This window comes from Micropterus salmoides, unplaced genomic scaffold (assembly GCF_014851395.1).
Source record: "Micropterus salmoides isolate LMB-PRFRI ecotype aquatic unplaced genomic scaffold, ASM1485139v1 Ms_hic_scaffold_1, whole genome shotgun sequence".
NCBI classification, from domain to species: Eukaryota; Metazoa; Chordata; class Actinopteri; order Centrarchiformes; family Centrarchidae; genus Micropterus; species Micropterus salmoides.
The window spans coordinates 46513551-46537669 of record NW_024040040.1 but is presented as its reverse complement, the minus strand read 5'-3'; the positions used below and the strand labels follow the sequence as shown (position 1 = coordinate 46537669).

Below are 24119 nucleotides of genomic sequence, written 5' to 3'. Positions count from 1 at the left end.
AACATAATGAAATTATGGGATAGATAACTGCTCTGGCTGGCTCTTTGTTTTACTGCCGTTATCAATCTACTGCAGTCACACAGAGATTGATACAGTGGTATCAAAGTTATAAACTGTGGTTGTCTTTATTACCCTTTGTTAAAAAGGTGATAGAGGTCAGACAAGGGTGAGAGTGTTCTATAAAAATAAAATAATCATAATCAGAAAGATTTATTGACTTTTTCAGGAAGTTAATATAACAGAACCAAATGGGTAAAGGCATTTATGTAACAACTCATAAACTATTATATCACATAGATAGAAAAAAACAAAACAAAACAAAAGGACGTAACATTGTGTTTAATGTCAGAATATACATGCAGAGAAAAGGCATTGAGAGATGTAGACAACCCTGTAGTCTGAACACTACAAAGTTATAAAAAATGGATAGAAAAGTATTCAGGTTTTTGGTATCGTAAACTTTGCACTAATTCCATACAGTATTTAGTATTTTTTTTTTACTAAGAAATAATGCTATGTTGTGCGGATACTGTATGCATGCAAGTATGTTAGTATGTAAAGCAAATCCATACAATATCATTTTAGGATAAGAATATAATTTTTTTGGCATTGGTATTAGTGAAACAAGACATAGTGCATCAATTAGTAGAAAAACACAACAGACTTTATTTTAAATCCAGGTTGCCTCATTCCCACGTTATCGACAGCAGCTGACAGCTCAACTCCCACAACTTCTGCGCCACGTCGTCATCTTTACCGGCTGCTGAGCAGTTGGCAGGAGCACAATCGCTGTAAGCAAAGACATATAAGGTGAGCAACTTAAAACGAGATGAATCAGCTCTTTCATACATTCAGTGTGGTCGTGAATGATTCAGAGCTCAATGAGTTTAAGGTTTAGTTCCTGTCTATATGCCATCAGAAGATTTGTGCCATTTTGACTGAGAAGTGATTATTTCATGCGACCACTTGAGCTTAATCTATTCAGTAAATAATAACTGTCTTGTAAACATACAAGCCAACTATTGTCAGTCTTTCATTTGTTAACATTAACAGTGCCTGCTTTTTTTTGGTATGCTAGGTTGCTAACAAAGGCTTGAAGCATTTATTTCACAGCCTGTGACAGGCTCAAATGAGGCAATTCATGGTTATATAAGAATTGCCCATACGTCAATAAATATTTTACAAGTACCCCTCTTCAAAATGGTTTGGTTGCTATATTGTAAATTAGGCCACTGGTTCCTAATCTAGGGTCGGCATACAGCCAAGGGGTTAAGGGTTGCAAGATGATTAACGCAACATTTTTTTTAAGTTTCAGGCTTCTAAACATTATTCAGAGAAGGAAAAATCTCCCTCGAGCCAGCTGGTTACAACTCCTAAACTGTGATAAGAGGCTGTAAAAATTTTTCCACTGTTTCAAACCATATTAAGCTATTACATGTTATCTTCTAGTCCTCCACAATGGCATCAGTTGCTGTTGATATAAAATGTATAAGCTGCATGTAAAAACAAAGTGCACCTGTAGTATCCCCGCTCTCTTTCTCCAGTGACGGTTCCACAGCGCAGTAAATGGTCGTCTGAGCTCCCTGGACAGAGTTTTTGGTGAATGGACTGGCGATCTTCATGAGAACCTGTTGAGAGCCACTCAGATGACGCCACAAATCTGTCTGGACGACTCCAGGGTGGAGGGAATATGTTGTCACACCCGTGCCTGTAAGACAAGTCAATACTTGATTACTGCTACCGTACATGAAGAAACTGCATATGAATAAGTACTCTCCCACATTATTTGACCATCCTCTGTTTAAATCAAATACAGGATGCTCTTAAAATGCTTAAAATGACAAACATAAGGGTATAATGCACACCTTCCAGTCTCTTAGCCAATGAACGGGTGAAGAGGATATTGGCTAGCTTGCTCTGAGAGTAGGCTCCGTTCTTGTTGTAACTCTTCTCGCTGTTGAGGTCCTCCAGATTGATGGAGCCCCAGGAATGAGCCATGGAAGACACGTGATAATCCTGGCTGGTGCCGATCTCTTAATCAGGTCAATCAACAAATGTGTCAACAGGAAGTGACCTGGAGAACAAGGAAATATGACTCTCACATAGACCTGCAACGATTCGTTGTCAGCTATTAAATTAATCTGCAACTATTTTGATAATCGACTAAATCGGTTTGACTCATTATTTAGGAAAAAAAAGGTCACTTAACTCTGATTCCAGCTTCTAAAATATTAATATTTTCTAGTTTCTTTACTCCTTTCTGAAAAATTAATATCTTTGGGTTGACAAGACAATAAAAGATGTCATCTTGGGCTTTTTGAAACACTGATCAACATTTTTCACCATTTTATGGACCAAACAAGTAATCAAAAAAAATAAATCGACAGATTAATTAACAATGAACTTCTTAGTTGCAGCCCTTTTCTCATATTCAAATTCAGAGTTTAGTAAAGCAGAATAAGGATAATGTATCGCACGTCATGAGTAATATTTAAGAAAAATGATTTTTGAAGCTTGATAACGACTGCTTAATATTCCAAACCTGGTAAAAGGCTTTTATCTCCAGAATCTACACTAGTGGTTCCAAAAGAGGGGTCCCCAGGGGTCCCTGAGGGGGTTCCAGGGGGTCCCCAGCAAAAACGGGAATTCTTTATTTTCACTATATTTCCATCCATAAGTAACAGAACATATTATTTTGGTCAGATTAGCGATCCTGGGACAAAATCTTTTCAAATGGGGGTTCATGGTCCAATTCGTGTCAGTTTAGGGGTCCTTGACATGAAAAACTTTGAGAACCACTTATCTACACTACATCAAACAGATGCTCTAAACATGTCAAACGTCTGACAAAAAGGATTTTAATCACATTTATGATCTACAATAGACATAGCTGTTGTGTACCTTCAATATTCCCGCCACAATTATACAGCAATTACAAAAAAAAAAAATCAATTACGATAACATGTCATTATTATATTTTGACAAAATGTACTGAAACTTGTAGCAGGTTATATAATGTTCTCTTATGCTTCATTTGCTGTCTGTGTGTTGTTGATATATACACTCGGTTCAGTTTATTAGGTACACTTATGTCATTGAGATGTGAAAACACTGGAAACTGTCATTAAGGTATAAGCCCACAGGACTGCTTATTAAGAAACATGGAAAAAAATATAATGATGGACCAAAGTTTAGGATTTTTTGTTGCAAAGGTTATGTCCAACTAGACCATTTCTAATAAGAATTCCTCAGTTATATCAAGTCTTTCTTATAATTGCAATGTTTTCCTACCTACAGAATAATAAAAAACAACAGCACTCGGACTGGCAGTGTGAGAGACTTATATATATAAAAAAAAAAAAAAAGTATCCATATTGTCTGTATGTTGATCAAAAAGATCATAATCACATCCACAACAAGCCACTTGAATTTTTAGCGACCAAATTTAAAGACAGGAAAGGTATTATTGTCTTTAAAACTATTAACCTTGGCAGGGACGAATGTTCTGATGGCAGGGTGATAAAACTCGATGTTACCTAAGAACTATTATCCTTATCAGACATCAGCGCAACAAGTTTTAATAATAATCAACACCAATTAATATTAACAGCAAAAGGATATTACAGCTAAATAGTAAGAGTATAATAGAGGGCTGTATACAGGTGAGCGTGAAAAGTAAAATCCACTTTAAAGTTATCTTGGTGAAGTCTGTGTGAAATTCTGTGAATCAATACATCAGTGATATATATTTGCTTCTACCATTTCCAAAATGTTACAGTGATACAAAAAAAAAGGTACTGTTGCATTCAATCACATCTAGACGAGTCACCCTACTGCAGGGAGGAAAACGTCTGGCACCCAGTGGACATTACATGGAGGTAAAACGGTTTTGAATGCCTTGACAACTTCCACTTCGAGACATGCCTGGTACAAGGGTGCGTAAACTAAACGCAAACCTTGGAGCTACAGTAAGTCAGTTCAGCACGAGAAAAAAATTTGTATGTAGTGTAACTATCCTCTGATACAATATATGGAGGTAAATCATTGTCACTGTCATTGTAAATGCACAGACTATGAGTCACAAATATATATTACAATTTGTTGACACATTTTTGTACTTGAAATCCAGAATTTGAATGAATATAAAAGTTATTTGTCTGTAATATATTTGTGACTCATAGTTTGTGCATTTCCAATGATATTGGCAATTTCCCGCTTTACAATCAGCTCTGCTTATAAAATCAGTATTAAGAGGTTCATTTAAAAAAGATTTTTAAATTAGACACCATATTACTAATAATCTGGGTGCAAAATATGAAACAAATGTTCCCGACTCACAAATCTTTAACTCCTATCCTCATTACACAAGAGACTACACAGTTTTATTTACCCAAGTGATTGACACCGATCTGCATCTCGAAGCCATCTGCTGTTTTCCCATAAGGACAAACCATTACACCAGCATTGTTGATGAGGATGTTGAGTTTCGGCTCGTCTGTAGAAAAGAACATCAAGAAGTAAAACAGTACGACTCTAAAGTCCATTCATGTGTGCAGCTTTCAAAAAGAAGAAACAAATGGTTTCACCTTTGTTGATGGCTTCAGCGAATTCCCTTATTGACTTGCTATCTGCCAAGTCAAGTTTCATGTAAACAACATTTTCATTGCCTGAGCTTTCGATGACTTCTTTCACAGCGGCCTGTCCTCTTTCCATGTCTCGGCACGCCATGATGACCTTTGCTCCTAAATAGAAAAATAAAACAGAATTGAAATACAAAAGCATAAGCAAACGTCTGTATAAACATGTAGTTTATAGCGTGTAGTTTTGTGTAGGTATGCAAGCATGCTTGTAAATTGGGCGAAGAGCACCCCCTCTTGACAAAACGTGTACAGTTATTTAATAAAGGGAAATTCAGACATAAAGTTTCAACCTGGACATAAGGAAATGGGGCCAATACTTATCTTAGAAAGAAATATGGAAAAGGAATATAAAATAAAATATTTATGTCATATATTCACATTAAACAGCTCTATAATTGACTTAGTTTATTTAAAGGTTCAGCTTAAAAAAGGAATCAAAGAAGCTCAAATTAGTAATGTAGTTACTCGTTTTCATCATTTGTCGTTTGTCTTTTCTTATAATTATGACAGTAAATGCATACCTAAAAAGGAAATTCATATAGAATTGTGTATTGCATTTCACTTTATTCATTTGTTTGGTTTGTTTTGATTTAGGCATTTTTAATCTCCCCCCCCCCAAAGTCTAAAGAAAGTGTGTTTTAGTTGCAGTCACAGATTTCATATTTTCTAGTTCACCTTCTGTGGAGCTTAGTATGTGCATTTGGGTATATCACAATAGATGAAAAGGTGTTGTTGTAAACTATTTTATTTCTCGTGAGCCATTGAGAATAATTACTCTCTGGCAGAAGTACAGAAAATAACGTCATACATGAAGTCACCAAAAAAAAAAAAAAAAAACCCAACTACCTTCAACCTTAAACATGAGGCGCAACTTCAGCAGTTATACATTTCAGACCAACCTCTCTTTGCCAGGTCAATGGCTGTCTCTTTGCCAATGCCAGTGTTGGCCCCAGTAATGACCACAGTTTTGTCATCCAGCCTTTCGACAGAGGACCAGGGAGTCCGGAACAAATTTCTGAGATATTGGGAAATCAGCGTGACTTAACTTAACCGACTCAACATGGGCATAAATGAACAATGACAAAAAAAACACACCTACTGCAACCACACATCATAGTTTAATCTAAACTAAGGCAAAGATTTAGACTTTTATTAACTATTATGGAGCAATTCATTTGTTAATACAGTTTAAAATTAGGCACGTTTAGCGTCAAATTACCACTTGAATAGCCTATAACTAAAACTACATAATTTATTTAGACAACTGGATTATTTATCATGAATGTACGGAGCAAGTTACTCACCTTATAGTCTGCATCTCACTTTACTACAGCAGTCGAGACTGCTCAAAACACTGAAAACAAATCTTTAACCAGAAAATAATCTCAACAGCACCAAAGTTTATGAAAAGCGTCTGAAAGCTGGTGATGCGGAAGTGTTACCAAATAGTAGCTGATATTTCTGCCAATCGGCTGCGACACCTTCACTCTCGGACAACACTGATTGGTTGAACTTGACTCTTGGTTCCGTCCCTTGTGGGGGTGTACGTTCAATTATAGATACGGGCTGCGCCGGGCGGGTGGGGAATACGCGAGGGTGTCACAAGCTGGGCACTGTTTATGGTAACTAAAAAACTAGAGCATTTATCATTCATTTACGTTCTTTATTTATTAATGGGAGCCCTGATGTTTTTGTTCTCATTCTTCTTTTTCTCCGCGAAAACATAAACTCACCAAAATTGGCATGTGGGTTGCAAATATTGCACCACTCAGGCACATAAAGTGACACTCATTGGCCTCAAGGTGGCGCTGTAACACTCAAGTTTACGTTTTCCCTCGAAAATGGTTTGGCTTTGAGTCAAAATTCTTTATTTTAATCTCTCAAGTCATCTGATGGTAATCAGCATCTGGTCTTCTTCTCTAAAAATGTTACAATCTGCTTGGACCCACTTGCAGCTGTAATTAGGCTATATTATTATAAATCACAATATATATAAAATATACAGATATACATTATTAGTATAAGTAGAATTATTAGTAGTAGAAACAACATTCGTTCATTTGCATACTCTACTATTCCTTAACTTTGACTTGAACTTGATTTTCAGTTTTTCTGCTTTACTTTACAATAATATATATAAATAGTAAGAACTTAAAAGCTGTTTAAAACAATACAACTAGATACTGCTAACAATAATATTAATAACAACATCAATAATACCCTCGGTCCAAGGTGTTAAAAACAAAGTCATATAATATAACTTGCATGACAAGACCCCATACAACAAAACACAGGGGAGACAGAGCTGATCTATTCCTTTATGTTTTGTAAATATTGTAGAGCATTTATTTTTTTTTATAATAACAAAAAAATCACATAGCCATTCAGTTCTGTCCTTAATTTTGCGGTTTGTAATACTTGTTGTGTTTGAAAATGCAGCACACAGTACAGTGCATAGCCTCTCTTAAAACATTACATTTACTTACAGTAAATTATGAGGGCAATAAATAAGATGTCCTATTTATAAAAACAAAGCAAAATAAAACAAACAAATAAAACACACAGTAACAAAAGTAACCAAATTCAAACATCCTTTCAATAGTCAGTGTTTGAAGCTCTTTCCAGCAGGTGGCAGACAGTGACCATCTAGCGCCATGAATGAGCTGAGGGAGCCTGTTTTGCAGGGACACCAGCCTTGTATTACTGTAGACAGATTAACAGCTTGGTATTTGGGTAAATCTTGTCCTTGGCTGGGATCTCACTCAGCTGGAAAATAATTTGCAGGAAAGAGAAAAGACCTAATCACCCATCATGCCTCTCTAATGTTCACAAAAAACACCATGAATGGTTCATTCATATATTAGAGACATCATTACAGCACACAGTGGGATTACACTGTGGACAGAAGGTCATTACAGCAGGAAACACTGTGGCGGCCATCAGCTGATTGTGTGTAAGCAAACATTTCCTTCCCTTTTTACTCAGCAAAGGAGTGTATGGGTGTGCTTTGTGTACATGTGTGTGTTTGTGAGCATTTTCACAGAGAACAAAGACAGAGCGAGGTGTGCATTCATGTGAATGTAGGACATAATTGGATCCACGCTGATTAGAAAACACCCAGGAGTCCAAATCAAGTTTGTGTGCACTTATCCTGATTGTCCCCTCCTGATGCTCCACTGTCCCTTAACTTAACTTCCCTTTTCATGTTAATTCAAGCAACAGGTTGCAAATAAGATTGACAGGGTGTGGTTGTAGGTGGCTGTTGATTAATTTCTCATATCGTATGACAACATGACGTATTGTGATCGCCTTGCAGGAATATCATCTTGGTAAATCATCTTCTTAACTGGTGCTCTATGTTTTTTTCAGGAAACCAAACCAAAAAATTACACATTGTGTTACGTCATTCAAGTGAATATTTGGCAATTTATATTTTTAAACTTATTTTATAATGTGAAACAATATCACAATACCTACCTAATATACCTATTTGTGCATTACTCACATGTTATCTCTTGTGTTTGCTTTTGTTGATGGGCTACTGTTTTGTCATCAGACATAACAGTTTAGCCATTACTGACGCCACATTAGCAGCTTCCCAGAGGCCATGGACAATGGAGAGGCAAGAGGATGCACTGAATAAACTCTGAGAACAATCCATTAGCTATAATGGGACTATTAACTTTACTTTGGCAGATGGAGAGCAAGAGGATGTGGGATTTTATTTTTGTACAGAGGGGAGAAAACACAAATAAACAAGTGAGAGCTGAAGGAGAACATCTTATGTTGATGTGCAATAATAAATAAAAATAACATAAAAAATTATCAACATATCAATTCAAAACAAAGTAAAAGAGTTCTGTAATAAGACATAAATAACATTTTGTCTAATATGTTTTTTTCCACAGAAATGTTATTTTGTGTGACCAACCAAATATATTTCAATACAATCGACTGCCATATAAATGCAGGTTAAAAACATACAAAAAAATACAGGAAAACTGATGAAAAGAAATATGCGATCCAACCCAACCCCCTTGCCACTTTGGAATTCATAGAAACAATATATTATTATCATGTGACCCTACACTATACAGTTACAGTGAATCTTCCAGATTTATTTTACATGTAGAATTGAACTAAATTGATTTACATATAAAATTTAACCAAGCGTCAACCTTCGAGGTCTGAAAAGTGAAGCCAATACGGAAATGCCTCAAACCTGCATTCGTTCTAACGGCCAGCAGGGGGCGACTCCACTGGTTCCAAAAAGAAGTCCGATTACATTGGAGTAAATGACAAAATGAGCCTACTTCTCATTTGATTTATTACCTAATGAGCAGGGGTGTCCCTCTCCAACTTCAAGAAGTCCTTGAAAACTCATCTCTTCCGAGAACACTTTCTCTTATAACCAGTGTTGGACAGTTATAATATTATTTTTCCCATTAACTACTAGTGTAATGGATTACTATTTCAAATAACAGTAATAAACCAAGTAACGCCGGGTTACTGCGTTACTAGACGCACCATCCTTGACGTGAATGCGCAACTGTGGAATGGAGACAAGAGAGAGAGGCGTATAAGTATTGCCATTATTGTGTCACAGTCTAAGATGGAAAGAACATTGTCGTGTGTTGTAATTTATCAAAGCATCTGCTTCAAAGCAGCACAGCAATGCGAAACTCAGAAAGAAACTCCGGCCACTACTGCAAGTGATGCTTGGAATTGTTGGGAGAAAGTGGCATTAAGAAATGTTGTACGTTTCGTCAAAATACTGAATACTACCCTTACAAATACACGTGCAAAAAAACAGTAGTTCAAATGTCGGGATTTACTTAATGTAATGTTTTGTGAAAAACATACTTCTTGCTTCTGTTATGAATATTCTAGTAGTTAACAAGTCATCACCCAGTAATAAGTAAAGTAATATTATTAGCCTACTTTTTTAAGGAGTAATAAGTAACTTATTATAATTTCTGTGTAATTTTCCCAACACTGCTGATAACACTTTTAACCCCAACCTCTAACATGTACTTCCTGTGGTCTTCTTCTTCTATCCCCTTACAATATTCTTGTATTGATTGCAATAATGGGAATTTACCCTATTGATGCCATACCTGCTATTAGCTCTTACTAGTATTTATTGCTGCTCTTACTAGTATCTATTGTCGCTTGTAGATCTCTTGCTGTATTGGTGCTTTGTTGATGCTTGTATGTTGTTCTTCAAATGTGCGTCATACATAAATGAGTCATAGTGCCAAATGAGTAAATGTAAATGTTAAAATAAATGTAAATGTAATGAGCTTATGGTCTCAGTCTCTAATTTCAAGTCTTCTTCACTATAGCATAATGTTCATTTTGTAAATTTTGGTCCCATTTAGAGTAAAATAGACAATGAAGCAGGGTATACTTTTAGAGTGTGGCTACCTTGGCAACCTGCCAATCAGGAAAGAGGCGAATCATATCCACTGCTCTGTCTACATTTAACTCGCCGTGAACTTGAGTGCTGTTGTTGTTTTCGTCTGAGAACTTTGGCTCTTTCACAGTGTGTTTTCAGTTAATGAAAGTCAATTGTAACATTTTAACAGCCTAAAAATGCCTTCTTTAGTGTTCGGTTATAATAACACAACATTTCTAAAACTAAACAAGTGTGAAAGGATGACGCCCACTGTTTGCATCTTACAATAAAATCCTTGTTAACCATTCTTTAAATTACATTCTCAGTGTATTTACACTGGAGATTTAATATTACACTTGTGTACGTTGCATACCGGAGTGTGATTGGCTTCCAGACCAGTTCTGATGTCGCAAAATCTGTCTTGAAGGTATAAACTTAAATTGAGACAGGTACCTATAATAACAGCCTTCTAGGACTCTACACAGGCGTCAGTCCGGTAAAATGAGGGTCAAACATCTAAGTGAACAATAGGCAAAGCTACTTTTTGAGTGGAGGGGGACTTTTGGGTATTATTGTCTTTACACTTGTTAAAGCACTTTGTGACTTGTTTTTGAAAAGTGCTCTACAAATAAGTATTATTATTATTATTATTATTATTTCAACAATTGAATGCAGTGACTATTTGAATAGCAGCTTGAGAAAGGCCTTCATAAAAGAGTTTTAAGGAGATTTTCTGAAGACTGATTTTGCCGAAGAGATGGAAAACATCCACAATAAACCTTCAAAACACAGTGATTTTGAGAATCATTATATAAAAATAATGAAAGAAGAAATGCACTGTTCATTTTCTTGCCCTTTGAAACAGGTCAGAAGCAAAGCCGACAGAGCAAGCAGCCCTACTGTTTACATTACAATGATATCTTGCCAAGGTCACATCCCTCGCTGCCTTCCTTGACACACACACACGCAGGCGGCCACCAGTCTGGCTTGTATGAGTTCTCATCTACAAAACCTCAAATTATGTGAAGCTGTGGGACATGATAAACATCTCCAAATGTCATCATCTCCTGCCATCACCTTTGTTGTAGAGATTTTACTGGTTCATCCAACACTCATATTCTGTTTAGTCTAACTCCAAACCCCCGCCTTCCTCCCTGCCATGCTTCTGTATTTGGTTTCTCACCCTCTTAGCCTCCCTCACCTCTTTCAGTGGTTACATAACACATAAACGGTGCCATTCATTTGCTCAGATCGTCCCTCTTTAGCCATTACAGACTCCGACCTGTAATGGCTTTTTCAACTGCTGCACCATTTCCCTGAGATACCAATCTATGCTTTTATGATTACAGTGTTTCTTTAAAGAGAGGCCTTGTTTTACGCCAGATGAAAGATGCCTTCAACTGTTGACTGAAACACATTGCAGCATTTAGCTCTGCCATATGAGTTCCCTTTATAATTGGGCTAAAGCCTTTTTCTCACCAATTTAGATTTTCTCTGGCGAAATTAGCACACCCAATGCAAAAACCTAAAAGTTCATTTAAAGGTTTTCCTTCTTTGATGCAGTCCAGAGTTGTTTTTTTGAGGACTGGAAAGTGGTTCCTCCCTTTTGTATCTAAACCATAAAAAAAGGTTTATGGTGTATTACACCTCCTCCTTATGGGCACAACTGCGCTTTTTTGTTATGTTTTGTTAGACCCTAGATGCAGAAAGCTAAATATCCCTCTTTGTAAGTATGAGTCTCACACTGACGGGATATTTCAGATTGTGTATTTAGTCTTAACCCTGAGACTGATCTGCATTCCTTATTCTAGACTTAAGTCCACCAAAACAACAACAGCAGCGGCAACAACGTCAACAACATTTTCTCACTTACTTCACTCTCACCTTCAGAATTGAAAAAATTCACTTAAGTGACTAAAACTAAAATCAGAAGAAGTAAAAACTCCAGCAGCACTTGTAATATAAAGAACAACTTTATTAGCTTTTCAGCTTGCAGCGAAATGTTAAAACACATTACAAAGAACAAAATTTAAAAATGCAAAACACAACCAATCACATACATACACAAATACCAGCCAATGGGGCAGCAACAAAAAAGATGGGGTGGGTAAAAATTACCAACATCTGTTTTCCGAAACAGAGTTTCCAGATGTTTTGTTGAATAGGTGAACTGGCTCTTTAAACAAGAGTAAAGTACAGCATTTGGGAATACGTTTTAGATGTAGTCTAGAAGAAAAATTAATTCCAAAGCACATGTAAATCTTACAAATTAAAAATGTGTTTCTCTGTAACATGAAATATTCATTAATAAATGTTCACGTTTGGAGAAACATTTTTAGTTGTTATTTATTATTTTGATTTGATTGGCAGAAATGGCAACATGAGCAAACAACCCCAAATTGATTGAAATGTTGTCAAATCCTGATCGGTGCACCGAAAAAACATGACATATAGGCCCACTTGAAACCAGCGAGTAGAGCACAGAATAAAGAGAAAATACAGAAAATCTCTCATGTTAAATCACCAAAACTGCAGAATATTGTGTGCTCATATAGAAAAATATAGAGTTTACAGGGCCTTTAATTCCTCCCACAATCTTACCTTGCCTTTCTGGAAAGTACCAGAAGAGATGTACCAGAAGCATTAATCAGCTTTCTGCAGATGTCCATCTGTCAGTTCCTTCTCTTGTTATCCACCTTTTGATCTTCACTGTTTCATCCAGGAGGCTGCATGAATCATCATAGCTGAACCGCTGTGTCACTTTGTCACAAAGAAGTGGGCAACAAAGAACTGCATCAGTGTAAAGGGTATTTCAACACCAACCTCAATCCATTAATGTGTTCTGCTCTGCCCATCAAAGAGATAATTCAACATTGTCGCAAGATGGCACTGTGGTAAATTTAGATTATGTTGGCCTTTGAAGGTGAGCAGACCCTCATTAGGGCGCTATGAGCCCCAGGAAACATGCGCTCGGTGCTATTTATAGCGCTGTCTCAAGGAGTCAATACTGTAGATTCAGCTGTGTAAGTGTGCTCCTTTTGGGGACAAGAGCAGTCTGTATTAATGGCTGCTTTATTATTATTACTGACTTTTATAGCAGCATGAGATACAGCATCATATTTCAGTGTAAATGTCTGCTGGTATTATCTAAAATCATGGATTTGAGATGAAAGGGGGCATTTCTTTATTTAGTGGACTGTAACAGAATAAGCTGCCTTTGGGGAGAGTATACTTTATCAAGATGTTTTCAGAGGCTTGCTTGAAATTCAGTTCAATTAAAGGAGAATTAGGCAACTGGGACTTCTACTGACCTGTACGGATGACTGAAGAATTGCCACCAATTTTCAGTCTTTATGTACTTCTAAACAAAATTCGGGACCCTGAACATAGGCATTCTTATGGGGTCCCCTTTGTTCCCTATCAGTCCTCTAACACCACTGGTACTGCCCTCAACAAAAGCAATTTCTAGCTCACTGCAAACTTCCTGCTTTAAATCAAGATAGAAGAAGAAGAAGATAAACTTGGTGCAGAGACAGACATCTATTCTGGTATTTTTTGGCAGGTTTTTCAGCATCCTGCAAATGAACGATATTAATTTTCTGAAATCTGGCAGTAAAAATCTTGCTTCTTGTACCTGATGACTTCTGGCAGGATCTTTGTTTAATGATTTTCTCTACAGCGAGAATTTTTTTTTATGTATAGTAGCTTAGCCTGTACTATATTATGTCCTCACCTCATGACACATTTATCTCCCTTGTCGTTCCAGATGTCACCTTTGCCAAATATTCTACATGGGAGTGGTACAAGCAAGCAAATATAATCTTTCAACCAGCATAGACCAGTGTAAATATCAACTTCTTCAATATTCTTTACTTTTATTGCTAAAGAATTGCCTTTAAAGTGTAACCTTCTCTACCACTGAAATGGATCCAGTGTCAACTACCTCTTCCTGCAGACAGATCAGGTGCAGCTCCTCTAAGAATGAACTTTCTCTAGCGCCGAGTTCCTGTGATCAACAGTAATCCATCCCACAGCAGCCACAGTCAAATTATCAGGCTGCATCTTGTGATCCCTGTGTTGACCTTGCCAGGATTTCCCTGTGACCTGTTATCAGTGGATTTAAACCAGTGGTTCCCAACCTTTTTTCCTTGGCGCCCCCAACCTACTTTTATCTAAGAAAAGCTGAGCACCCCCAACAGCTGACAAAACACTCACAGAAAAAGATGATGTAATTACTTACTAATAGCAAACAAATGGAGTCAAATGACACCTTCATGGCTCTGTGTAAATCAATGCCAGCTCTTGGTTGGCCTGCACCAACAGTCTCCTGGTGTTTTGTTTCTTGGTAGTGTTTAATACCAAGAAAAGGGGTTTATAAGGTGTAATATTTACAAAATAGCCTATAGGCCTACAGCTTGCACTAACTTAAGTGTTTTCAACATATGCTTTACTTGGGTGGGCCAGACAGGTATAGTTGCACCTGCCAAAGTATATTTGGCAACCAACTTTAGCATTTTGCATAGAAACAGTGAGGGAGAGGTCATCTGGTATTATGTCAACGCAGGAAATGTTAGCCTACATTGCGGAGCGACAGTGAACACACCACTGCAGATGTCACTCACTAACGTTAAGTTTCAGTTTCGATCCACATGCGGCACACTTGAAAACTGAATTACGGGTGAGTTTATTAAACACGGTATGAAACTTTATGAAACGTACTGCTGATGGAGAAAGTCAGCAGAGACATAGCCTAACAGGGAGAGAGAGACAGTGTACTGTGGTGTGTAGTAGTACTAATTTGGGTGGCCCTCAAGAAACCTGAAGCGTCAGCTTTAAAAGTTTACATTATTATCAACATAAGTATTATTGAGGTAACAATTTGGAGATTGCAAAGAAAGACTGTAGATGTGAACGACACAAATTACGTTTAGAAAAAGCACAAGGGGAATCTAAAGCGTTTGGCTCCCTGCATAGCTACAGATCAGTTGGCAATGAACAGATGAAAAAACAAAATGTGTTCTCTTTCAGTCTGCAAACATGAAAGCTTTTGGAAAACTGAGAAGAAGAAGACCAACTTGAAATTATTATTCTCAATACTAGTCGGATATGAATTCAATTAAATTTTCAATTCAATTCAATTTTATTTATATAGCGCCAAATCACAACAACAGTTATCTCACAGCGCTTTTCATAAAAGAGCAGGTCTAGACCGTACTTTGTGATGTTATTTACAGAAGCCCAACAGTTCCCACCAAGAGCAAGCACTAGGCGACAGAGGCAAGGAAAAACTTCCTTTTAAGAGGCAGAAACCTCGAGCAGAACCATGGCTCAGGGTGGGCGGCCATCTGCCTCGACCGGTTGGGGTGAGAGAGAGAGAGAGAGAGAGATGTAAGGAGAGAGAGATGTAAGGAGAGAGAAAGGGGAGGGAGGCAGCCTACACAATATACACACTGTTACCAATTGTAACTGATGTTTCTGAAGCTATTTTTTCTGTCACTTAGTATTGATTATTCTTATTTCTATTTCTTTAATGCCTTGTTTACCAACATGGGAAACTGTAACGAAACAAAATCCTCCCTGGGAATCAATAATGTATTTCTGATTCTGATTCTTTGCCCTTTTATTTCTGCAGGCCATCAGTTTGTCTGCTTATTGTAGGAAGTTAGACCACTGGATCAGTAAATTACACTGTATATTGACTGCTACATCTAGAAGTTAATATGTATCTATGAAAATGAGGTTCATGATAGGAGAATTATTTATACCCTAGTTGTGTCCATTGTTCCCACACCTGATTTGATAGTTATAATTCATTAGAGGAAGGTGGAACAGCGTATGTTGTGATGGCAACTATCTGTTTACCAGCTATTATTTACTTTTCACATCACCCTGGAATTAATGATTAATCCAGTTGAAAAAATATGAGTTTCTATGAGTGAACGTTTTCTTGTAGTGATCAGCGTTTAGATGTAGCTGCAGCTGCACGCTGTCTGATGAATGACTCTGTGAAAATTCTTGATAGTGCATCACTGTGTGCCTCTATTCATGGCTAATAAAACACATTCAAATGCTGACCAGACTATCTGACTAAAGAAATTTTTATATCTTGGTTTAAATTATTTTGCATGGCCTGGAAGTACAGAGGCTTAGTATGCTAAAGAATAATACCAAGACTCATCCTTGATCCATTTTTATCTGTACCGTCTGTCTGTCTGTCTGTCTGTCTGTCTGTCTATGTCTGAATATAAATTTTCCAACAGCATTTTAATGCCCATTTTATTTAATTTTCTGTTTGTTTTGCTGATGATACCATCCTGTATTTAACCATGTGTGTGCCGTTCACCAATTTAACACATCAGATATAATTTACTGGTCTTGAGGAATAGCACTGCATAATGATTTCATACAACTGGTTTCACAGTAGTATAAAAGCAAACAGTTGCCTTTTCACACATGAAACAGACAAACAACATTATCATTCATTTGGATCACACTCACCTCTCAGCAGTTGAGCAACTGGTGTCTCCCACAGCAGCCACAGTCAAATCATCAGGCTGATCCCTGTGATGACCTTGCCAGAATTTCCCTGTGACCTGTGGTAAAAACAGTGATTACAGGTCAGAGCTGTCAGAAACCAAATACAAATAATTCCAGTTATAATATTTTGTTGAACGGGGCTTTCTGTGTGTTTTCTGGTTATCAAGGTATTTATTTAGGACAGAATATCTGTCCCTTTCCCTTGTCTGCTTTTGTAATCAGTGTGTATTGAAACTAATAGAGCGGGCTTTCAAGGAACCTGAAATAAAAAGCTTAATATTATTTGCAATTTTAAAAGTAAAGAATTAGAAAAGAAATTATTATTGTGCCCGCTCTGAAAGGTGTACATGATCCTGGAATATGGATGGACCAAAATAAGTTTGCTAAACAAAAAATAAAGACTGAAATGAATATGATTTAATGTCATTTAGATATATCTATATTTTACTTTCCATTGTTTCATTATTTGCCATTTTATTTCTACTCTACAGGCCATGATTTTGTTTGCTGATACTACATGCCAATGTAGATAGCTAGACCACTGGATCAGTCGATATGTTCCCTTTTATTTAAATAGTGCTAAAAATCTTCTTGTCTTGTTCTCATGCACTGTCACTTCTCATGACCCAAATGTATCATCACGCCCCTAATCTGAGCCCTTCTGTCCCTACCACTTTTCAACACAAAGTGTCGCCCTTGACTGACCTGCTCCGCTCTGCACCAGCTCCCCACCAGCTCCTCACCAGTAAGCCTACTTAATCTCTCCACCAACTGACCCTTCGCTAAGCCACGCCCCAAATACACAGCTGGCCAATCACAGAGCAGTATAGGACTCGCTCTAACTGAGCTCCGATACTTTCATGGCTGTGCTCCATGTACTCTAATGCAAAAAGAGTTGTTTTCTAGCTTTTTTTGGCTGTATTTTTCTAAGATCTGGTCAAACGCTGTTCCTGGGTAACTTGTAATAGTTACAGTTGCTACCCAGAGAGGTTGAAAGGAGAAGTACGATTTATTCTCTTTCCAAAGCCTAAAATAAATCCAGAAAAATGTTGGCGGTGGGTTGTTCCTAATGTAATGTTAGTTAGCTAACGCTAGCTAACTTCCTACTGAATGTAACATAATAAAGCTCTACTGTTCTGCTTTTTAATGATTGTAAAAATACTACTACTGCCATTTTATTTCTACAGGCCATGATTTTGTTTGCTAATACTACATGCTAATGTAGATAGCTAGACCACTGGATCAGTTGATATGTTCCCTGTCTGTCAAGGTTCAAGAAAATTTGCATGAGAGAATTATATGCAGTATACCCTGGTTGCGTGTCCACTGTTCCCACATCTGATTTGACAAACAAATTATAATCTGTTGGTTTGAATGATTTTGCATGGCGTGGAAATACTGAGGCTAGTTATGTGCCAATGAATAAAACCAAGGTCAGATTTTATTCATTTTATCTGTACCCTCAGTCTATATGTCTATCTGTATATAAATGTTTTAATTCTCCATTTTAATGCCCATCTTATTGTTTTGTTTTGTTTTGCTGATGATACCATTCTGTATTTCACCATATCTCCAGATTCTCCAAATTAACACATCAAAGATCATTAATTGGTCTATACATATAACAATTTCATCCACTGGTTTCACAATTATATAAAAGCAAACAGTTGCCTATTCACACATCTAGCAGAGAAACATTATAATTAATTTGTAGTTGTGTTTTGGACCACTTGGCAAAGGCAAACATTGTTTCTCTGCCATTTGGTGATGGGCAGGTAGGTTACAGCTGTCTGCTGGTGCTGGAAAGAGCAGAGAACCAAAACAGGAAGATTGCGGGCTCGAAAACCAAAACAACGGGCTGAAAGATGCTAAAACGCGCTTAGAGCTGACTGTCAGAGTCAGGTGATAATTCTCTGTGGTTTCATCACTATGAGCAGCCTTTTTCACATTACACTTAGTTAGCCTTGACCCAGGGGCGATTTTAGACCATTTTTAGGGGTGCTGAAGCAAAATACCTTGCACCAAAAAAGGTAGGCTAACCTATGAAACTGTTTTGAGAAAGGTTTATTAGCACAATAAGAAAAATTGCAATGCTTTTTAAATAAAGAAGACACAAATGTGCATTGTCCAAAAAAAAAGCAACTTAAGCAGCTGATTACTTTTATATTCATATATTTCACCCGCAGCTGAATTTTTTGTTTCACTTTATGTAAATACGGACATTTCAACCATAAATTGGAGCAGACAATGTCCCCAGAATGCTGGAAATTGAGTGTTTAATGCTCCAATTTTCTGGGGGAGGATCCTCAGACCCCCTGCTCATATATTGCAGCATTTCCTATTTCTTCAAATAGTATTAAAAATCACTTCTCGTGATCATCGTGATCAAGTGTATCATCACACCCCTACTCTGTCCCCACCACTTTTCAACACAAAATGAGAAGTGCAACAGAGAAGGGTGCGAAAGAATGTCTCCCTCGTTCTCCATTCTTCCTTTTATTGTACTTTACTTTAGCTTGTTGGTTGACAGCTGACTTGAATAACATTAGGTCCAGTGCAGCTGACCTGCCGCATAGTCGCGCATTCATGCCAAGGATGGTGCATTCAGTAACTCAGTACCGCAGCGTTACTTGGATTAGTAACTGTAATAATGTTTTGGAAATAGTAATCTGTTACACTACTAGTTACTGGGTAAATTTAAAATGAGTGAAATGAAAGTAATATTAGTCAAGTTCCTGCTAACAGCAGGCCTAGTGATGAAATTAGTTTGAATTTAATGTTAGAATATTATACTAATAGAAATAATTTATACTTCACAGATTCTGTGCAACCAAAATAACCATAAGGATTTTATTAACAATTAAATAATACTGACAAATTAAACTCAATCAACAACAGAAATCTACTTCCTTAAAAGAGAAAGTAAACATGTAACAAGACTTAACTGAAAACACAAGACTGAGCACTTAACTTAGGGAAACACTTTTAATGTGAATAATAACTTCAAGTAAATTTCATAACTAGTTTGAAATTTAAAGCCTGTCACACAAACTGGGAGGTTAATCTAAGGAGGTGGGTGTAATAAGCCAGCACTTCCAATCAAGGCTAATTAGCTTAAGCATACGGTATGTGTTTCCCCAAATCTGCTGCAAAAATTGGTTTTCCCAAACAACCATAATTTCCTTTATCAATTACCACTACTGCTTCCTCACACTACTTAACACACTATACACTACTCACATACAGTCAAGGCAGCTTTACACTATAGCATACTGCACACCATAAATTGAACAAGTTATATAACAGTTTGATATTAGAACATCTTGCACTGCTCAGTCATTTGATTCAAATATTCCTTCATGATGTTTGTAGTATGTTCATGTAATGTATGCATTTTAGTTTGCTCATATCCAACTGCTGCATTTTAGACTGTAATTACTACTTTACAATGAGTATGCCATTATACAAAAACAAGTACATACTGTGCCTTTGGTGGGAAAGGACATTTTGCAGTCACACACACACACACACACACACACACACACACAAATACATAGGCATACAGGCTCCAAAACACACAAGATACAGAGTACATCTGGACAGAAGGCAGAGATTGTGATGGATGAGCGGCATGAAAAAAACATTTGAAGGGGAAATAATAACAGTGCAGCTCCCTCATACAACAGCAAAAGACTCTGACCTCTTCTGTCCTCTTCCTGTGCCCAACAGGCTTCTCAGACAGACGGGGTCCAAAAATACACAAGTGTAGATGATTCATTGGGAGCAACTGGATTGGGGACACAGTTTTATGTAATCTGAGTGGGATATGTTACATTTGCAAATGATGATGTGTAAATCTGTGTTACTTAATAACTGTTCATTCAGGACTTACTGTAATTTGCCTCCTAAACCCAACCCATGACATAATTACATTGTGGGATATTGCAGTGTGTACTGAAGCTTTGGACCGCAGAGGCACTGAGGAAGGAGGATAACAATGATCTGCAGAAAAGTGAGGGTTTTCTTTTCGGGTCTTTTGTGTATGCTTGAGGAAAAATTAATACAAGACATATGGAGGAAAACGAAGGTGTAGGCTTTACACATCTGGTCAGTATATGTTTGCTGACAGTCAGTTAACTGCATAAATAATGACGTGGCATGGACATTCACACATTTCAACCCTCTGTGAGACACTCACTGTTGGTTAAATGAAATTCCAATGAACTACACCCGGACACAGATTTGACTGAATCTGATTTCCTTACAGGGATTATATTATGTAACACAAACCCACTTTTTATTTAAACTAAATTTCAGCACTAATAAAATGGATTACAAGACTGCAGTGGGTGAGTTGTGACATCCATCTATTTTCTTTTCTTTAAAAACAACATGTCAGTGAATATTTGTTGTTTATTTATGCATATATGCACTTTGATATACAGGCTGAATGCAGATCTGTCACGGGTCTGGGGTATTGGTGTTGTGTTTCATGTTTTCTGTGTTTCCTATTTTATTTTGTAGTTGTTCTGTCCCTGGTGTCATTGTCTAGTTTTGATTCCTGTCATTGTGTTTATGGGTTGATTGTTTGCACCTGCCCTAATGTTTGTCACCTGTGTCTCGTTATCTCCACACCCTTTGGGTATTTTAAAATCTGTCTCACAATTAGTTTAGTTGCCACTTCGTACACAGTCTTTGTTTGAGCCTGCTGCACTGCTTCTTGTGTTCCCCATTGTCTTGTGGATTTTCCCTCTGTGGATTACGGCTCATGTCATTATGGATTTGTTGTTTGGACTTAAGTTACTTGGTTTTTTGATGACCTCCTTCACCTCTCACTGTACTTTCAATTGCAACTACTCTGCCAGATGTTTTGCCTGTCCCAGTTTTCAGTTCATTTGACCTGGATCATGAGTCATCATGGCCGCCCACGCCCTCTTCCTCGCAACCGTCCAGTGTTGAGGAGGTTTAACTGTCTGTCGTCCCAGAGACTATGCTTCCTGGTAATTCAGAGACCTTATTGCCTGGTTCTTCAGAGACTATGTTCCTCAGCTTCACTGAGACTCAGCTGTCTAGTTCCTCAGAGACTTTGTTGCCTGGATTCTCAGAGACTAACTCTGAGAATCCAGGCAACAAAGTCACAGTTTCTGATAGCAGTGTCTCTAGGAAGCTGTTCAACTCAGTGTTGAACAGCTTCTTAGAGCTGGAATCTTGGAGCTGGAAGACACTGCTATCCAGCTCACCCAAAATTTAGCTGGTTAGCATCCCACAGACTTAGCTATTTTAAAGCTCCAGAGACTTTGTTCCCCAGTTTCACAGAGAATCAGCTGTCCTGTGTTCCAGAAACTCTGCTGATTGGTATATCAGAGACTTTGCTGTGCAGCTTACCAGAGTTTCAGCTGATTAGCACCACTGAGACTGTGCTAGCTAGCACCCTAGAGTCATTTTTGCCCAGTACCATGGATGTACCACAAGTCCCGCCAGGTTTCCAGTCAGAAGTCCAGCCGACTCCTGCTTCTTGCATCCAGTGAGCGGTCCGCCTGACTCCTGCTCCTCATGTCCAGTAGGGCTGAACAATTTTGGGGAAAAAATGTAATTGTGATTCTTCTGCCAGATATTGCAATTACGATTCGACTTGCGATTATGTTTTTTTAAATTAAGCTGCATCAACCAGCACAGAGCAGTTGAACCGGGCAGGAAGTAAGACACAGAATGGCATAGAGAATGTGGTTGATTTTCAACATAAAACATCCTGTGCAGACTCCCCATTGTAAATCAACAATAAACACAGCTTAACTATGTAGCCTACTTAACCATGGTAGAAGCACAAAAATTGAGGACAACTGAAAAGATCAACAAAATCTGAACAAGTCAGCAAAAATTTGGCAGGCAAAGCTATTCTGAAATGCTTCATGTAACTGTGTAGAGAGCAGAACGCCCGCTCTGATTGATGAATAGGACCGTAACAGGAGACACATGGCGCAAGTGATTCGCGAGCAAGTCAGTCACACAAGGATGACAACGGAATGAATTAGCACCTGCATGACTGTTTAAAACAGGTCAGATGTGCTGTATAATTAACATACATTTTTAATTGCAGTCTAATCGCATTCTTCCAAATAGCAATTTTAATTTGAAAATGAGTAATCATACAGCCCTAATGTCCAGTCAGCGGTTCTTCCTACTCCAGTCGCTGCTAAACCACTCCTGTCCCTGCAATGCCCTCCTAGTGGGTCTTCACACTTGTGCGGTGAAAAACCTACAAATGGTTCAGAACGCAGCAGCGCGTCAGGTTTATGATCAGCCCAGAAGGAATCATGTCACTCTGTTACTCAGTGACCTCCATTGACTTCCTATGGCCTCCCGAATTAAATTCAAGTCTCTAATGCTTGCATATAGATATATATATAATTTCTCACTGACTACTGGGTCTGCTCCCATCTACCTAAACTCCATAATTCAAGTTTACGTTCCTTCTCAGCCACTGCACTTTTTTGTTAACTTCTTTCCCTAAATATTTACCCCACTGATAACATACGTGCTATTAGCTCTTGCAAGTATATTTTACTGCTCTTACTAGTATGTAGAACTCAGAATGAGTTCAACATTTTGAAAGTTTGCTTAGCACCACATCAACCTTTTTTTAATGTACGGCCCCATTCAGGCTGCGATTGGTCAGTTCACAATAAGTGACATTATTTAGTGACATTAAGTAACTTTATGCACATGCTTGGATGAAAAAAAGCAACCAATCTTTTGCCTACTCTGTCTCCACTGGTGGAGAGGGCAGAGACGAGTACAAGCTTGTAAGAAGTGCTGGTACGCAAGAAAAAGTCCTGGTACGTCAAAGTGTAAAATGTAATGCAAATACACACACAATAAATGCCAACTGTAGAAATTAAAAGCAGAATCCCGGACATTTTGGGTGATTTAGAAATCCCGGCTGGACGCATTTTTTAGGTCCTAAAAACAAGAATGTATGGTCCACCTAGTCTAGCCTTCACCACCAGACTGAACCCGCTCAGGACTTCGGTCCTGCCCCCTGGTCACCATCTGGATCTGTTCGACCCTTTGTTTGTTCCTGCCTTCAGGCCATCCGCCTGAGCTGCTACAGCTCTGTTCTCCTGCCCCCAATGCGGTTGTGCCAGAAGTCCATTCTCCGAACCTCCCTCCACCCACCCTGGACTCTTTTTGCACTTTTTGGAACCTGTTGAACTTTTGTTTTGATAGGAATGTTTGAACGGGTTAGCTGTTTGCACCTGCCCTAATGTGGGGTCACCTGTGTCTCGTTATCTCCACACAATTAGTGTATCTCTGTCTCACAATTAGTTTAGATGCAACTTCGTACACAGTCTTTGTTTAAGCCTGGACTACCTCCTTCACTCCAAATGGAAGTTTATTCTGTTGTTCAATAAAAGACTTACTGCTCCTGGATCCAAACCCCTACTTTTCCCATGTCAGTGCAAGAGCTGACCGAAACACTGTTCTTGTTAGTTCTGCAGCCTAGCTTTCAAAAACCTGGAAATTAGCCATATTTGTCCACTGCA

General features: G+C 37.9%; 1 pseudogene; it reads right to left on the bottom strand.

Annotated features, from left to right (window-relative positions):
- Nucleotides 1–194: 194 nt before the first annotated feature.
- On the bottom strand, nucleotides 195–6101 carry LOC119912185 (annotated as a pseudogene).
- Nucleotides 6102–24119: the final 18018 nt, after the last annotated feature.